We start from the raw sequence: 14,622 nt of genomic DNA on the forward strand, positions 1-14,622 counted from the left end.
ATATGTGATTTTTTTAGTAATAAACAAAAGTACATCATTTGTATTTTATTATATTTTTTTATTATATTATTATATTACCTATATAAACAAAATAAAAAGTGGATACAAAATATTGATTACTTTTTTTTAATTCAACAGTAAGCAGGTACCTAAAATAATGTTATTTATTTCAACCCTGCGACAACAATAATGGGTTAACTAACCAATTAATTAAGTATTGCACATAATACTACAGCATTTATGTAATTATGTATTTTAAAACCGACCAAAGAAGTTAAAATTTTTAATTCCTTTTCTAAAAGACAACAATGAGTACGAAAATCATAGTGTTATTTACTCCAATTTTGCCACAACAATGAGGAAAAATAAAATAATAAATGAGGGGTTGGATATCCACTACCTGAAAAGAGCCGCCGAGATATTTGCTCTTAGGCGATATTTCAGACAGCTCGAATTTGAAGCGACAACTGGTGGTCGGTGCCTAAACTAGCAAAAAATTGTTTTTTGAGTTAATCTCTAGAATGGACAAACATTTTTAAAAACGGTAAACGCCAAATCGTTTCAATTGACTTGATCTACTCAAATTGCCAACTTCCCACCAAAAATTTCTTTCCTTTCACGTAGATATCAAATGTATCTTTTTAATTAAAAGTCAAATTTTTCCGGAAGTAGGCAATTTGAATAGATATTTTTTTGCGTTTTCATGTGGTCCAAGTGCCATTTGTCTACGTATTATGGTTCTCAAGATTAACTCGATGAAGTGTTCGAAACAAAGAAACTTTACGATTTTTTTTGTCAGTTGTATGTTTAAGTACATTAATAAAATTTCGAAAATGATTAGTAAAAGATGTCAACTTTAACATATAAAAAAGCAAGGTCGTATCTTTTATAATTTGTTAGATATCTGTAGTTAAACTTGACCAAAAACAGTACTTTTTCGCAGAGCGCCACCTTAAGTGGGTTGGTGCGGATTTGATCTCCAGTTGAACATTGAGGCTTGTCTTATTAAGCACATGTTGAAAAACTCCACCTCGTTTACGATCCCATCGACCAAAGTCATTTAAAAAGACAATATACTCTATACTTTGACTACAAGAACATTAAATTTGTTATATCAGGATACATCATAACTGATAAGCGTCTCTATGTTGATAAACATCAAATATACAAATAATTTTTAAAAAAATCCAAAGCAATAAGCTTTTTATTAAAATCTACACGTAATTCAAATACATATTCACGTCATCAGAAATATCAACTATCCAAAAGTATTTCTTGACACCAACTTGATCGATGAGTCACATATAAACACGTAGGGAAACTTTAACTAAAAAAAAAGTCTTTACTTAGATATACGAGTATGTAAGTGATTTTTGTAAAAATTTTTGAAACAGGTCAGTTACTCGTATTGTTTTTCCTTGACTACTATTTGGTCCGTATGGTTTTTGTTTATTTGCTCTCTAAAATGTACCACCTCTAACTTTTTTTTTTCAAATGTAATGGTATGTCAAGTGACACTTTGTTTGAAACACTACTTCGCAGAGAATACAACACACAATTGTTTTGCACCAATAATAATTGTTAAATTAATTAATTAATTGAATTTTAATGCAACAAATGTTCCTTCCTGGCGAATGGAAAAACAATAGTAACATACATTCCTTACGTTTTGCAACATTTCGTGTGTGATTTGTCTAATAAGTTACTTAAGGTCTTCAATGTTGTTCGATTTTGTTGCAAATCACATCTAAATCTCCGGGTAAAGAACTGTGTCTATTTTGAAAGTTTGTTGCATTAAATAGTATTCCACTTATAACATTGGTTTTTATTTTTTATAACGTAGGCTTTGAAAAAAGTCAAAAAAGAATTAGTGCTTTGTATTCCTTGCGAAGTGAATTTTTAATCGAGATGTGACTTGACATACTTGACACCTGACATACAGGGTAATTCAGATAAGATAATGAGCGTTCTGGCGATGCAACCCAAAAAACAAATTTCATTTACGTCTTGATCTAATTTTAATTACTATTTGCATTTGCAATACAAATTATCTTCTGTTGCTCTGACAGTGCTTTGACACTGTTTATCGTTGCAATTTATGATTTACAAAAAATCAGTTTGCCTACCTTTAATGTTTCATTCTTTCATACATTTTATATTGGGTTTTCACCGAAAAGATTTATCTAATTTCTCTATATCATTCGGACAGAAATGAATGGCACTAATGATTGTTTTCTGCGCTGATGTCAGAGTGACCAAAGACGATAACTTGGATTCAACGTGCATATCCTAATTTAAGTTGGATTAAAGGCGTAAATGAAACTTGTTTTTTAGGTTGCATCGCCAGATCGTCACGCTCAATATCTTATCTGAGTCGCCCTGTATTTGCAAACAAGGTTATAGGTGCCTGCGCACTTCAGGGAGCAGATAAATAAAAAGCGCCAAATGGTGAGCGAGGAAAAACAATAACTGACATATTTTGGAATTTGTTACAAAAAGTGTCTATATCCAAGTTATGAAGTTTATTCTAGTTAAAGTTTTCATCCTGTACTTAGGTAGTGAGCAACAAAATTATGGAATAATCTTATTAAACTGAAAAAAAATTGTTTTGGCAAATATGCTCAAACAGGTCAATTTTTAACTTGATTTAAAATTTTACACTTTTTGGTTTTTGAGTAATGACGTCATCGACATTTTTTTAATGGAAACCCCTAATTTTTTTGGGCAGTTTGATACATCTTTTTTAGAAATGACAACACCAAAATATTAAGTTGTCGAAAAAAATCATCCAAAAAGTAAAATAATATTAACAAAAAACAAACATACAATTTGAGAATAGGGTCGTTGCATCCATCGGAGTTTTTGTGTTTTTTTATTTTTATACGTTAGAGATTGAGCCGAGTTTGAGTCTTAAGTGATAGGAGGTCCTTAAAACTATTTGCGTATAGTTCTTCTAGAAATAAGTGAGAACAGAGTCAATTGCTTTATTGCACCTAAGAGCTGGATATCAACTCCTAGCCATAAACTGTTAAAAACCCGTTGCAGCAGATCAAAATGTTGCGATTTCTTGCAATCAGAGGCGGACTCAGGAAAGAGTTCGAGTCAGAAAACTCTAATTTAAAAAAAATACGCTACAACCAATAAAAAAAACATTTTTATTAAAAGCTGCACAGAAAAAGAAACCGTAGCATTTAAAATTAGCTATTGTATAGCTTCGTTTTCATACATAAAGCTTTTCATAAAGTGAATACGGTTTTTAGAGTCTCACTGACATAAGCAAAACATTTGGAACAATATTAAAGCATCAAATTGTATTCTATCGTTTGCACTATCAAACTTTTTTTTAATCAGTTACAAATATTTATTTTTGCGACGGCCCTAAAACTTGGGATACCCTGTACAATGTATGTACCTAATTAGAAATTGCTGAAGCAGCAAAATAGACAACATTGGTAAATGTCATGCTAAAAATAAAACCGCTTAGGCGCAAAAATAAAATTTTTACTCCATGGCTGAAAGATAAAACGTTTACTTATGATATTTAGTCATAAAAGTCACTTTTGTAACATTTGTAATAAATCCTACAGTTGCGGACAAGGAATTTTGGACATCCAATTTATGTCAGTTCAAAAAATGTAAATATAAGCCACGCTTTATTGTCATTGTGATAATAGAATTTGAAAGTTTTTTATTAATTTATTTTTGGCGTCGATGTTCCGAAACAATAATGGCAGCAATACGTTTTTTTAAGTTTTTTCAATAAATTATATATTTTGATTCATTTTTTCTCTAGCGGTCAGGATAAAAATTACAAACATCGTAAGTGAGTTGCATAAAGCCCATTGTACATTTTTATGTCAGTCCAATAACAAATCATCCAAAATTCCGTGTCTGCAATTTTATTTATTATTGAAAAGTAAGCATGAATTGTTTTCCTTGTATCTTTGTGCATTGCATTCATATTTTTCCAACTTTCCAAGTTATAATGCCTGGTCTATGACTTTTATAAAATTTATCTAGTTAAAATTATTAGGGCAGAAAATAAATAGATAAGCAAAAGCTTAAATAGTAACACTGATCTAAAGTACTCTAAATATACAGGGTGTTTGCGGATTACGAGCTAATATTTTAACCACTAAAGTCATTCGTTATGAGAAGGCAATTTGAAGACCAAACAAATTCCGTATCCAATTTTTTTTGCAATTTCCCCACGCCAACGCATGGCCAACCACGCAAAAGTCGAATTGACGGGCATCGTACGGTCATCACTTCCAAGATCGATTTTCACTAAATGTTTGGGCAGGGATCATTGAAGATCACTTTAATTTGACCCCACATTTTACCTCAACGTTTAACTAGTGCCGTTTATCTGGATTTTTTGGATGTATTGTCCGATCTAGTGGAAGACGTGCCCTTGACGACACCGAGGGACAGCGGTATTTACAAGAGGAGCTCCATCACCAATGAACTGAAAAATCATTTTCCTTCCAGATGGATTGGTCGCCAATGGCCACCGTGATCACCAGATTTAAATACGTGTGTTTTTTTGGGGGGGGAGGGTGTGCGAATGCAAGCTACCCTAGCCCGAAGAGTACAAGAAGTGTGCATTGCTCACGAAGGACCACATTTCGAACTTTTTTTTAGAATAGCAAGTATTGACCCACTAACATTGATCTTTACGCTGTTTACGTTCCGTAGTTTTTGTTTTATGGATGAATGTAAACATCCTATTAAGACATTGGCGAGAACGGATTTTCAGCCTCAACTTTAACTCAGAATGACGAGTTTTTGGCAAAAGTTAGAAATACAGAAGTTGTTCCTTTTGATGAGTTCTATTAGTGGTTAAAATATTTGCTCACAATCCGCAAACACCCTGTAGTTTTAGTTGGTGGTAGATTTGGTTAATGTAAGTATCCTTTTTATTTATTATTTTGGACTTTAGTATGAGTTTGAAATTATATTGAGTACGTACACTCGTAATTAATGATATTTTTTATTTTTAGGGTAAAGGATATGTTTTATTAGCGTACGAAGAAGACTCTGTAGATAAACCAAGATATTTTAACTAAATTCTATTCCTTTGTCATTTTTTATTATCATTGTGATTGTTGGACCAATGTGCCACAAAATTAGCCTAAGCAAATACAACAAAAAACATATCACTAAATATAATTAAAAATATTGAGCTTAAAAAAATCTGTTTATATCAACTAATTAAAATAATTACAAATATTATTGATACCCAAAATTCAAATAATTATAAGGCTAAAAGAAAGTTTTATATTCACCATATTTTATGTATTTTTATCATTAGTATAAAGCATTTTATAAATAAAACTTATTTTATACAGTTTTGTTTCATTCCTCGAAATTTAAGCTTACCTTTTGAGCTGCCCTGATTGAAGTTTTATTTATTTTCCAAAATCTTTGGGGTCAAGCTTTATTGAGGCGTCATCTTAGCTTCGTAAAGTAAGTAATTTTTTTATCACCCCCATATACAAAATATAACAAAGGATTACACCTGGCTAGACTTTTACCAAGACCCTTTCATTGACTATCATTAGAACCTTTTCATGCACTTCAAAAACTTAAATATTTGTACCAATACCCTACATTGCTTCTAGTGTTAACGACTAGTTCAAACTAATGAAACCATTTTATACAGGCTATTTTAAAAGGGTAGTGATAAAGTGATCATTAAATAATTCAATTTTGATCAGTATAAAATGATAAATGATCAGTATTTATAGTTATTTATTGTAGGAATGTATTAGGTAACGTTTCATCCACGCAAGAATGTTTAACCGCAAGAACGGCAGTTCGAGCGGTTAATTTTCTTAAGTACATAAAACGCGACTAACACACGGCTTCAATATAACGTTTTATCCACAATCACAGGCACAAATTATTCCAAACTTAAATAAAAAATTGAAGTCACATTTAAACGTCTCGCCAAATGTGCTTTTGGTTAAACGTAGTAAGCTGTTACGCGGTGCGCTGGTTACTAACAGTGGAATAAAGTTGCTTTATTCCACTAGTAGATAAAGTGGTACTTGATATGCATCTAAAGTGTGGAATAAAGTCTCTTTATAGAGTGATTGTGGATAATAGTTATTTATTGTAAGAGTGTGTTAAGATAGCGTTTTATATTCGCAAGAATGTTTAAACGCAAGAACGTCAGTTCGACACAAAAACACAAAAAATCGTCAAAGAAAATTTAGAGACGAAACACCAAAAAAGGAACAAATTCGGTACCGCTAACAGTTTTTAGAAATTTGGAAACGAATAGTTCGCAAGCAGGAAGTTAGAACAAGGACCCGTTAAAATGTAGAAGCAATTTGTAATGCAGGTTTGCTAAACATTCTCAATTTTTAGTAAAAATTGACAAGAATACAAAATGAACATGAATGAGAAAGAACTTCGGAAAGAACGCAATTAAATTAGTGTATTGTGCATCGTTTTTGAGGCACGAGTTGAAAAAGTAACAATTTTGCAACTAAAGTGAAGAAAGAAGCATTTAAAAAATGCATCAACTTACAGCTCATTTCTATAAATTACACAAAACTTGGCAATCCAAGCATCACAATACCTACTTGTATTTTTTGCTAAATAATTCTTTTTCTTCAAAGTTTTTGTAGCAAGATCCTCATTTTTGTCCACAAAATTGTACTTATTTGCGGTGTGTTTCTATCAAAGTTATTAGCACTGAATTCTGTCTTTAGACCTTAGGTAATGATGTCTGTCCTCAGGTATTCAATTATAGCGCTTTCAAAGAGCAAACAGGCACACAAGATTCATAAAAGTCACAATTTTGACAACATCTGAATTTGAAAACATAACCATATTTTTTTAACAAAATTTCTAGTGACAAAAACAAAGAACAAACAAAATTTGTGGCTATGGAGACAAGCTGCTGCCAATTTTTTCACCAAAATTTTGACTTGGTAATTGCCATTTAAAAAAAAAACAAAGTTTATATGTTTTTTTTATAATTATTTAGTAAAAGTACAAAAAAATTGCCAATAAAAGCCACAAATAACATTAAATAGAGTTACAATTTAGGATTCAGCTTCCTTGTTTCCTCTTCTAATAGCCTGTAGCAAAAAAATTTTGAAAATTATTTTTCCAACAGAAATAAATAGTCAAAGTGAAAAATTTAAACTCTCATAACTTCTAAATTTTTATAGATAGAACAACAATTTTTAACAACAACAATTTTTCGATGTTCCTGGTATCTTAACTTACCTACCTTTCTCTGGGGCGCGAGTTCTGGCGCAGCCTGTATAGTATCCTATATTTCTTAAACAACATTATGTAATCTTAATTTTGCCGTAAAGAATTTGGTTTCATTTTTTTGTTCTATTCGGTACACAGATGTAACTTTGTGCTGAATGATTTAACATTTCAGGTGACATCTCCATCGGAATTTGACGCTTTAATTGGACACTCTTGTCAAGGAACTGATAAAGAAAACACTAGCATCGACACATAGGCTTAAAACGTAGAGAATTTGTGAATGTTATCAGTGGCGGCTCCTCAGGGGAGGCAGAGGAGGCATTGCCTACTAAACAAAAATGTACAAATTTTAAAAAATTGCATTATTAGATTCAAATGATTTCAAAATTCTTTATTATGTTTAATATACGTGTCTGTTAAATACATGTATCTGTTCAATAATGCAATAAGTTGCTATACCAAAATTTTAATTTTATAATTTACGTACACGAATCTAAACGCGCTTAATTTTCGTTGCACTACACGTCCAAGAGCGCACGCTGCACGAGCCTATGGTTCGTAAAGACTAGCAGAGGCTACCTACCTTCGAGATGATAGGCAACATTCATGCAGCTACGTGTAATTTCTGTCTATAAAACGTACAACCTGATTATATGCTTAAAACCATCGTTGAAAATGTATCCGAGGCGGTATACCTTCGACAAAATGCGCCTGCGTGGCTATTGAATTCAACGGTTAATTAGTGTCGTGTCAGAGTAATTAGGTGGTGCGGTTGAATGTTTAAAAATTGATTGTGGATGATCATTATTAAGGTATAGGGGTATTTTAAAATGGATAGGGTAGAAATTCATAATTGTCAGTAGATTATTTTCTTCAAAATTCTTTTAGTGCTTTAAATTATGAAGATAAATTGTTTATAAAAGATTTAGGAACACCACGTCCTGCTCTTGCAAATTTAAAAATAGTAGCAGGTAGGTCCAAATGGACATTTAATGTATCCTGGTATAATAATTGTGAGTGGCTAACAGGGAGCACTGAACGCAATAAACTGTACTGTTGGCCATGTTTGCTTTTTAATCAAAAAACAAAAAATTCAGTTTGGTGGAAATCAGGATATAATGACATAAAAAATTATCCCGTTCTCTTGAAAGGCATAGAAAATCCAAAGAGCATATTTCATCCACATGTAGGGGAACGACGGGTAATTACGAACAGCGGGCAATACCGAACACTCATTTTTAACTGATTCTGGCCTCTGTTGGCTGCCAGCAACATTCTAGAATGAAAGTAAACTGCACAAGTGTTGCAATTTAACCATTATGAACTTAGCCCCTGTTTTGTAAAAGTTTTGACGACATTTTAATTTTCACATATTGTCTTATTATTTACTATTGTATTATTTTAAGGTAAGCAAACAATACATGATAACATTTTGCAAAAAGTTTGGGACTGTTATAATTGTTCAATAATTGTCTATGGTTTTACATGGCAACAGTTGAAATATTTGTCTTTGTTTATTGCCTATAACCTAAAACAATTTCGATAAACATATCGGGCAATACCGAACACGGGGTTTAGCATTACCCGACATGTGTTTTAATTGACAGTTCAGAAAGTCTTTCTTAAGGGTCCTATGCAGTGGGTTCACAAATGTACATAAAATAGCCAATTTTTGATGCAAGATATTTTTGTAAATATTAACATTGGAAAATAGGTCGCAGTGTCATCTTAACTAAAATTTAATAATCTACCTCGCAGTAGAGTCGGTTTTATAAAAAAGTTACTTATTTAGGGTAAAACAATTAATATGTCAGAATTTTTGTTACAAGTTTTCTTACAAGTTACAAGTTTTCAAATGGTTTATCGTAGAAAGTTGCTATTTGAGCAGTAACAGCATTAAATCAAAGTCTACCTCGCTGAGGTTCAACTAATATAAATGAAAAAATTTGTTTAAGATTTCAGTTGGTAAATACACGATCCGTTCGAGATCCACCCTCTCTTCGGCACGTGCGGTCCTAGCATTTTGTAATTTATGGAGGGCATAAAATTGGGACTTTTGGGGTTCTTTTTGACCAACAAAACAAATTCTTTGATTTGGTTAAAGATGCTTTGCAAACGTCAAAGAACGACGGGAAAATACTCGTGGTCAGAGGAGAACATGAGAAAATGTAATTTGGTTTCGTTGTATTCTTGTGGAGATTGGATGCACAAGCTCTTCACTGGAGTGGAAAAACCAACAGACTATATATTTGTGATTTGTGCAGATTTGTGCACATAATATTCATACCTATTTTGTTATTGTTATATTTAATTATTTGGCTCTTAAATCTTCTTCGGGCTGGATAACCCACCAGCTGTCCGGCATTACCCGTAACTTTCGTGTAATGCCGAATTTACAATATATTGTTTTGTTAACTATTTAGTATTGTTTAAATTAAACTTAATTGATTGTTTTATTGTAGTTTAATTCCTTAGGCTTTTCTGTCTGATCTAGGTTGAATATTATAGCTCTAATGGCAGTAGATTCAAAGTAATTAATTTTTTCTCTTAAGTGTTCGCAATTACCCGTCGTTCCCCTAAATTTCGATTACTTGGCAAATTTAATGTAGAAATAGCAATAGATAATGCGAGAAATGAACAAATAGAATCTTATAATGCGGAAATCAAGCAGAATTGGGATATAATTAAAAGATTAATTGATTGTATAATGTTTTTGGCTTTTCAAAATGTAGCTCTGAGAGTCTCAGAGGACACGAGGAAAGCGAATCTTCATTAAATAAAGGAAACATAAAATAAAGGACAAGAAATCAGTATTTTCCGGCACTTCAAAAACAATCCAAATTGACATATTAGAGACAATCACAGCAATTTTAGAAAAAGAAATAGACAAAGAAATTTTGAACACTATTTTTTTCGTGCCAAATTGATGAGACCACCGATGTAAATTGTTGCTGTAATTTTTCGATATATTGTGAAAGGTAAAGTAATTGAGAGATTTCTTGGCTTTTATGAGGTTAGTGTAGGTCGCACAGCTGACGAGTAATTTACTTTTTTGATTCAAAATTTTGAAAAATATGATTTAAAAAACAAACTTGATGCACAAACTTACGATGGTGCTGCAGTTATGGCAGGTCAAATCAATGGTTTGCAATCCAAAATTAAATCAATCGCACCACAAGCACTCTATGTACACTGTTATGCTCATATTTTAAATTTGGTTTTGAGTAGGTAAGTCTTGTAATTCAATTAAATATAGTCGATTTTCTTTTCAAATTTATCAGGTTTCTCATCTTTTTTTCAAAATCAACTAAACGAACTAATATTCTTGATTCGATTTGCGGCAGTCGATTACCAACAAACGCACCAACTCGTTGGAACTTTACTTCACGCGCTGTTTTTACAATACATTCAAATAAAAATAAATTAATTGAAGTATTTGACTATATAATTGACCATGAAGAATTTAAAAATGATAAAGAAACGATAAGAGAAGCTGAAGGATTGAAGCATTATCTTTTAGACCCCAAATTTGTATTTTTACTAAACACGTTTAAGTTTATTTTTGAACAGGCAGCCTCTGCCTCGGTAAAGAGTTCGTTTTCCACACTTAAAAATCTATAAAAACATATGTTCGCAACACCATGATACAAAGCCGCTTACGAAATTTGTCACTTATTTCAATTAACAAAGATTTTACAAAAGGTCTTTCACAAGAAGCAACTTTTTACGAAAATATTATAGACTTTTTCGCAAATCAAATAAATCGTCGTATTCCTTTGATTTATAAAATTTCGAAGTTGGTTTGTTTATTTCGTGTCAATTTTTAATTTTAAACTCGAATTTAAGTATATTCATTTTGTATCTTGTTATTTTAGAACATTTCATTTAGTTTTTTTGTTATTTACAGAAGAATATATATTTTTGTCATATTGTTATTTACAGAAGAATATATATTTTTGTCATATTGTTATTTACAGAAGAATTTGTTTTGTTTTTTTTTTTTTTTTGATATACGGTAATTTAGGGAAGATTTTGTTTTGTTTTATTTTTTTTTCTGTTAGAGAATTATGATGTATTTATTTTTGGTTACTAACATCCAGCCTATCCCAATCCTTTTCCTACCAGTCCTAGCAAGAGATGCTCTACGCCTTCACGTGGTTCTTGCCAAAAGTATTTTTTTTTTGTTTTTTATGTTCATACATAATTTTTCTAATCATTATGAATCTATATTTTTTGGCTAAGTAGAGTTCTCCTCGTGTTATGATTGCCTCCCCGATTTGCGGACCCACGGGCCGCCACTGAATGTTATATATTCTTGAAGATGATGACGTGGCCATAATTATTGAAAGAACTGTACTAACAAGCAGCTGTTATCATCATCAAAATATTAACCAGATTGATATAACGCTTTGCTTAAGTTAACAAAACACTCAGATGACGTGATCTAAAGCACCTTCATGTTAACTGCATTGGGATTGTGCTAACAAAAAAATATAGTGTGATATAATGCATTAATCTCTGAGAAACGATTATGCATGTGCAACTATTTATACTATAGCACATGTACTTATTGTCAACGTATTTGCTTTAAAAACTCAAAAATTTATCAATGTTAGCACAACCTCAAACTTAAAACTCAAACTGTACTATTTTTATACCAAGACATGTGATTTATATTGCTGTGAAGTGAAACGTATTTTTACAACTTAAATAAATTTTGGGTGATTTTAATAGTTTTTCAGAAATTTTAAGAGGTTATACTGCAGGTCTGAAGAAGTCATATGCCAATATGCCTTACCCGAATGGGTATAGATTCTGAGATGTTCACGGTGCAACTTTTATTTTAGCGTCGGACAATTCCACACAAAAATGCAATATAAACGAAGTTTGCATCTTTTAAGTACTTTTCTACTCCCACATCTAAAACACGGATTATCGTATATGTTTCCATGACGCTAAGTGACCTTTTTTTTATACACTCCTTAACAAGCCGTGACTTTTATGGGTATTAGTCACGTTGCTAATAGTAACTGTCATATTAGTCACGGGCTGAAGTTAGCTTTCTGTAATTCTAATAATTTTTCGAGTGTGAATCTGGATACACAAAACGAAAATGTTGGGGGAAACGCGTTGTGACGCGAGTAGCAAATTTTTGGTCGACTGTAATTTAAATTTTGCCCTCAAGAAAAATATTAATTATTGCTAACTTCATCGAGGTCCTTTCTGTCAGTTGTCATTTAGCTGTCATTTAGACGGGGCAGCAGCTTGTGAAAAATGAATGAAAGTGAAGATGATGTTTTTATTGGAATTTGCACTCCACCCAAGAATACCAAAGCAGTGGCCTCGGCAACTGCTAGTTTGCTGCCGGAAAAATTAAAAAGTCAGTACGAACGTGCATATAAATTTTTCCAAGATTGGCGTCAAGAAATTAAATAAATTCTTTATCTGAGAATGTGCTGCTTGCATATTTTCAAGATCTATCGAAAAGGATGAAACCGTCTTCTTTGTGAACAGTCTACTCAATGTTTCGCATGACGCTTAACCTAGAAAACAATGTTGACATGAGAAAATATCACAAATTGTGTGCGTTGCTGAAGGTCAAATCTGATGGTTATAAACCTAAAAAGTCGAAAACAGCAAATTAAAGAATTCTTATCGTCTGCTCCTGACAAGGAATACCTATTTACAAAGGTAAACTATAATACCAAATGAAATTAAAATTAAGTACAAATAATTTTTTATTTAAGTATTTTTTTTTTGTGGTGATCGTAGAAAAAGTATAGTATGTAACACGTGTATAAACTTCTCTAGACATTCATTTTATTAAACACTCGCTCGCTCGTGCCTAATAAAACTCATGTCTAAAGTGGCATTTATAACACTAGTTACATAATATACTATTATAGCAACGTTTACATTGTTAATATTCGGTGACATTCCCGGTAATGAAATTCTGTTTTGAACAAAAAATAATGATAAATTTTTACTTTTTTATTTTTTTTTTTAATATGAAAATACTATTTTCTGTGGTTCTTTTTGCTACTTTTAACAAAATTTGTGTAAACAATGCATTAATATACAGGGTGTTTTACTTAATTTTACGAGGCCTGCGCCTGTAAAATGCAATCAATAATACATACATAGGTATTTCGATAGGAACTCGATTACAAATTTAGAAAAATTGGATAATCTTCCCTAGTTTGTTCACCATTACAACGTGTTTAGTTATTGATTAAGATAGATAAACTAGAATCATATTTATAACGTCTATTGATAGAATAAAATAATGATAATTGTTTCTGAAAAACTGCAGTTTATGACTATTAATGAAACAGTGATTAGTTTGACAACTACTTCTTCTTCTTGGATCTACTTGGTATGGRAACGATGAACAAAAACACGATTAGCCCGTCACACTAAACTTTTATTTAATAGCACAACGCGTTTCAACCACAAAGTGGTCATCATAAGGTGAGAATAAAACTAACTAATTTAACAATGGTAATGCCTTATATACTAATTTTTCCGACTTTCACTTTCCATACCCCCAACTAACGAGTAGAGGGGAGAAAAGGGAATGGGGCCGTTGTCTGAATTCATAAGAGTATCTCTATTTTTAAATATTTCAAGACTCTCGAAAGCGTCAAGAAATTTGCAATTATTGACTAATAATTTTTACATTAGTTTATCCATTTTATGGCCTTTTTCAAAAATATGTTGGGCCACACTTGATTTTTCAAATCTGTTATATCTTAAATGAGCTATGTGTTCTTTAAACCTAGTTAGTGTTCTTTAAACTGAACGACGTGTTTGCCCAATATATTTTTGTTCACAATCTTTACAATTAATTTCATAAATCCCCGATTTTTCTAATGGTCCTACTTTATCTTTAGGATTGCCAAGAAAACTTTTGAGACTTCTGCGAGAGTTGTAAACAACTTGGTAGTCAAGATTTTTGAAAATTTTACTCAAACCTCTTGTGATTGAGGGAGTATAAGGTAAAGTTATAAACTGTGTTTTCTTTGGTGTGTTTGTAAAAGTCGTGGAATTATTGACCATTTTCCTATATTTAACTTTTTGAACCATTTTGTTAATTATGTTCACATCAAAACCGTTACACTTCGCTGCATCTTTAATAATTTTGAGCTCTTTTTCAAACCTTGCATGAGTCAAGGGAAAATTAACAAGCCTGTGAATTAAAAAGTTAAAACTCGCCATTTTATGTTGAGGACAATGATGTGAGTCAGCGGTGATATAGCGAAGTGTACTAGTGTTTTTCCTATAAATATCAAATTCTAATAACTAATAACGTATTGGCGAGTTTTAACTTTTTAATTCACAGGCTTGTTAATTTTCCCTTGACTCATGCAAGGTTTGAAAAAGAGC

General features: G+C 31.8%; 1 protein-coding gene across 2 annotated transcripts in view; it reads left to right on the forward strand.

The window, feature by feature from the left end:
• LOC123004156 overlaps positions 1-11,065 on the forward strand; it is a 39,934-nt gene extending 28,869 nt beyond the window's left edge. Inside the window, exon 5 of one of the 2 annotated variants that reach the window (XR_006412672.1) lies at positions 7,409-11,065. The gene's annotated coding sequence lies outside the window, so the exon portion shown is untranslated. Of the gene's footprint in view, positions 1-5,003; positions 5,263-7,408 lie in introns of those variants that run through there. The other variant, XR_006412673.1, reaches the window with a different exon arrangement.
• The last annotated feature ends 3,557 nt before the right edge of the window (positions 11,066-14,622 follow it).

Source organism: Tribolium madens, unplaced genomic scaffold (genome assembly GCF_015345945.1).
Source record: "Tribolium madens isolate multiple individuals breed KSU strain unplaced genomic scaffold, Tmad_KSU_1.1 Scaffold_1;HRSCAF=32;Tcas5.2_LG8, whole genome shotgun sequence".
NCBI lineage: Eukaryota > Metazoa > Arthropoda > Insecta > Coleoptera > Tenebrionidae > Tribolium > Tribolium madens.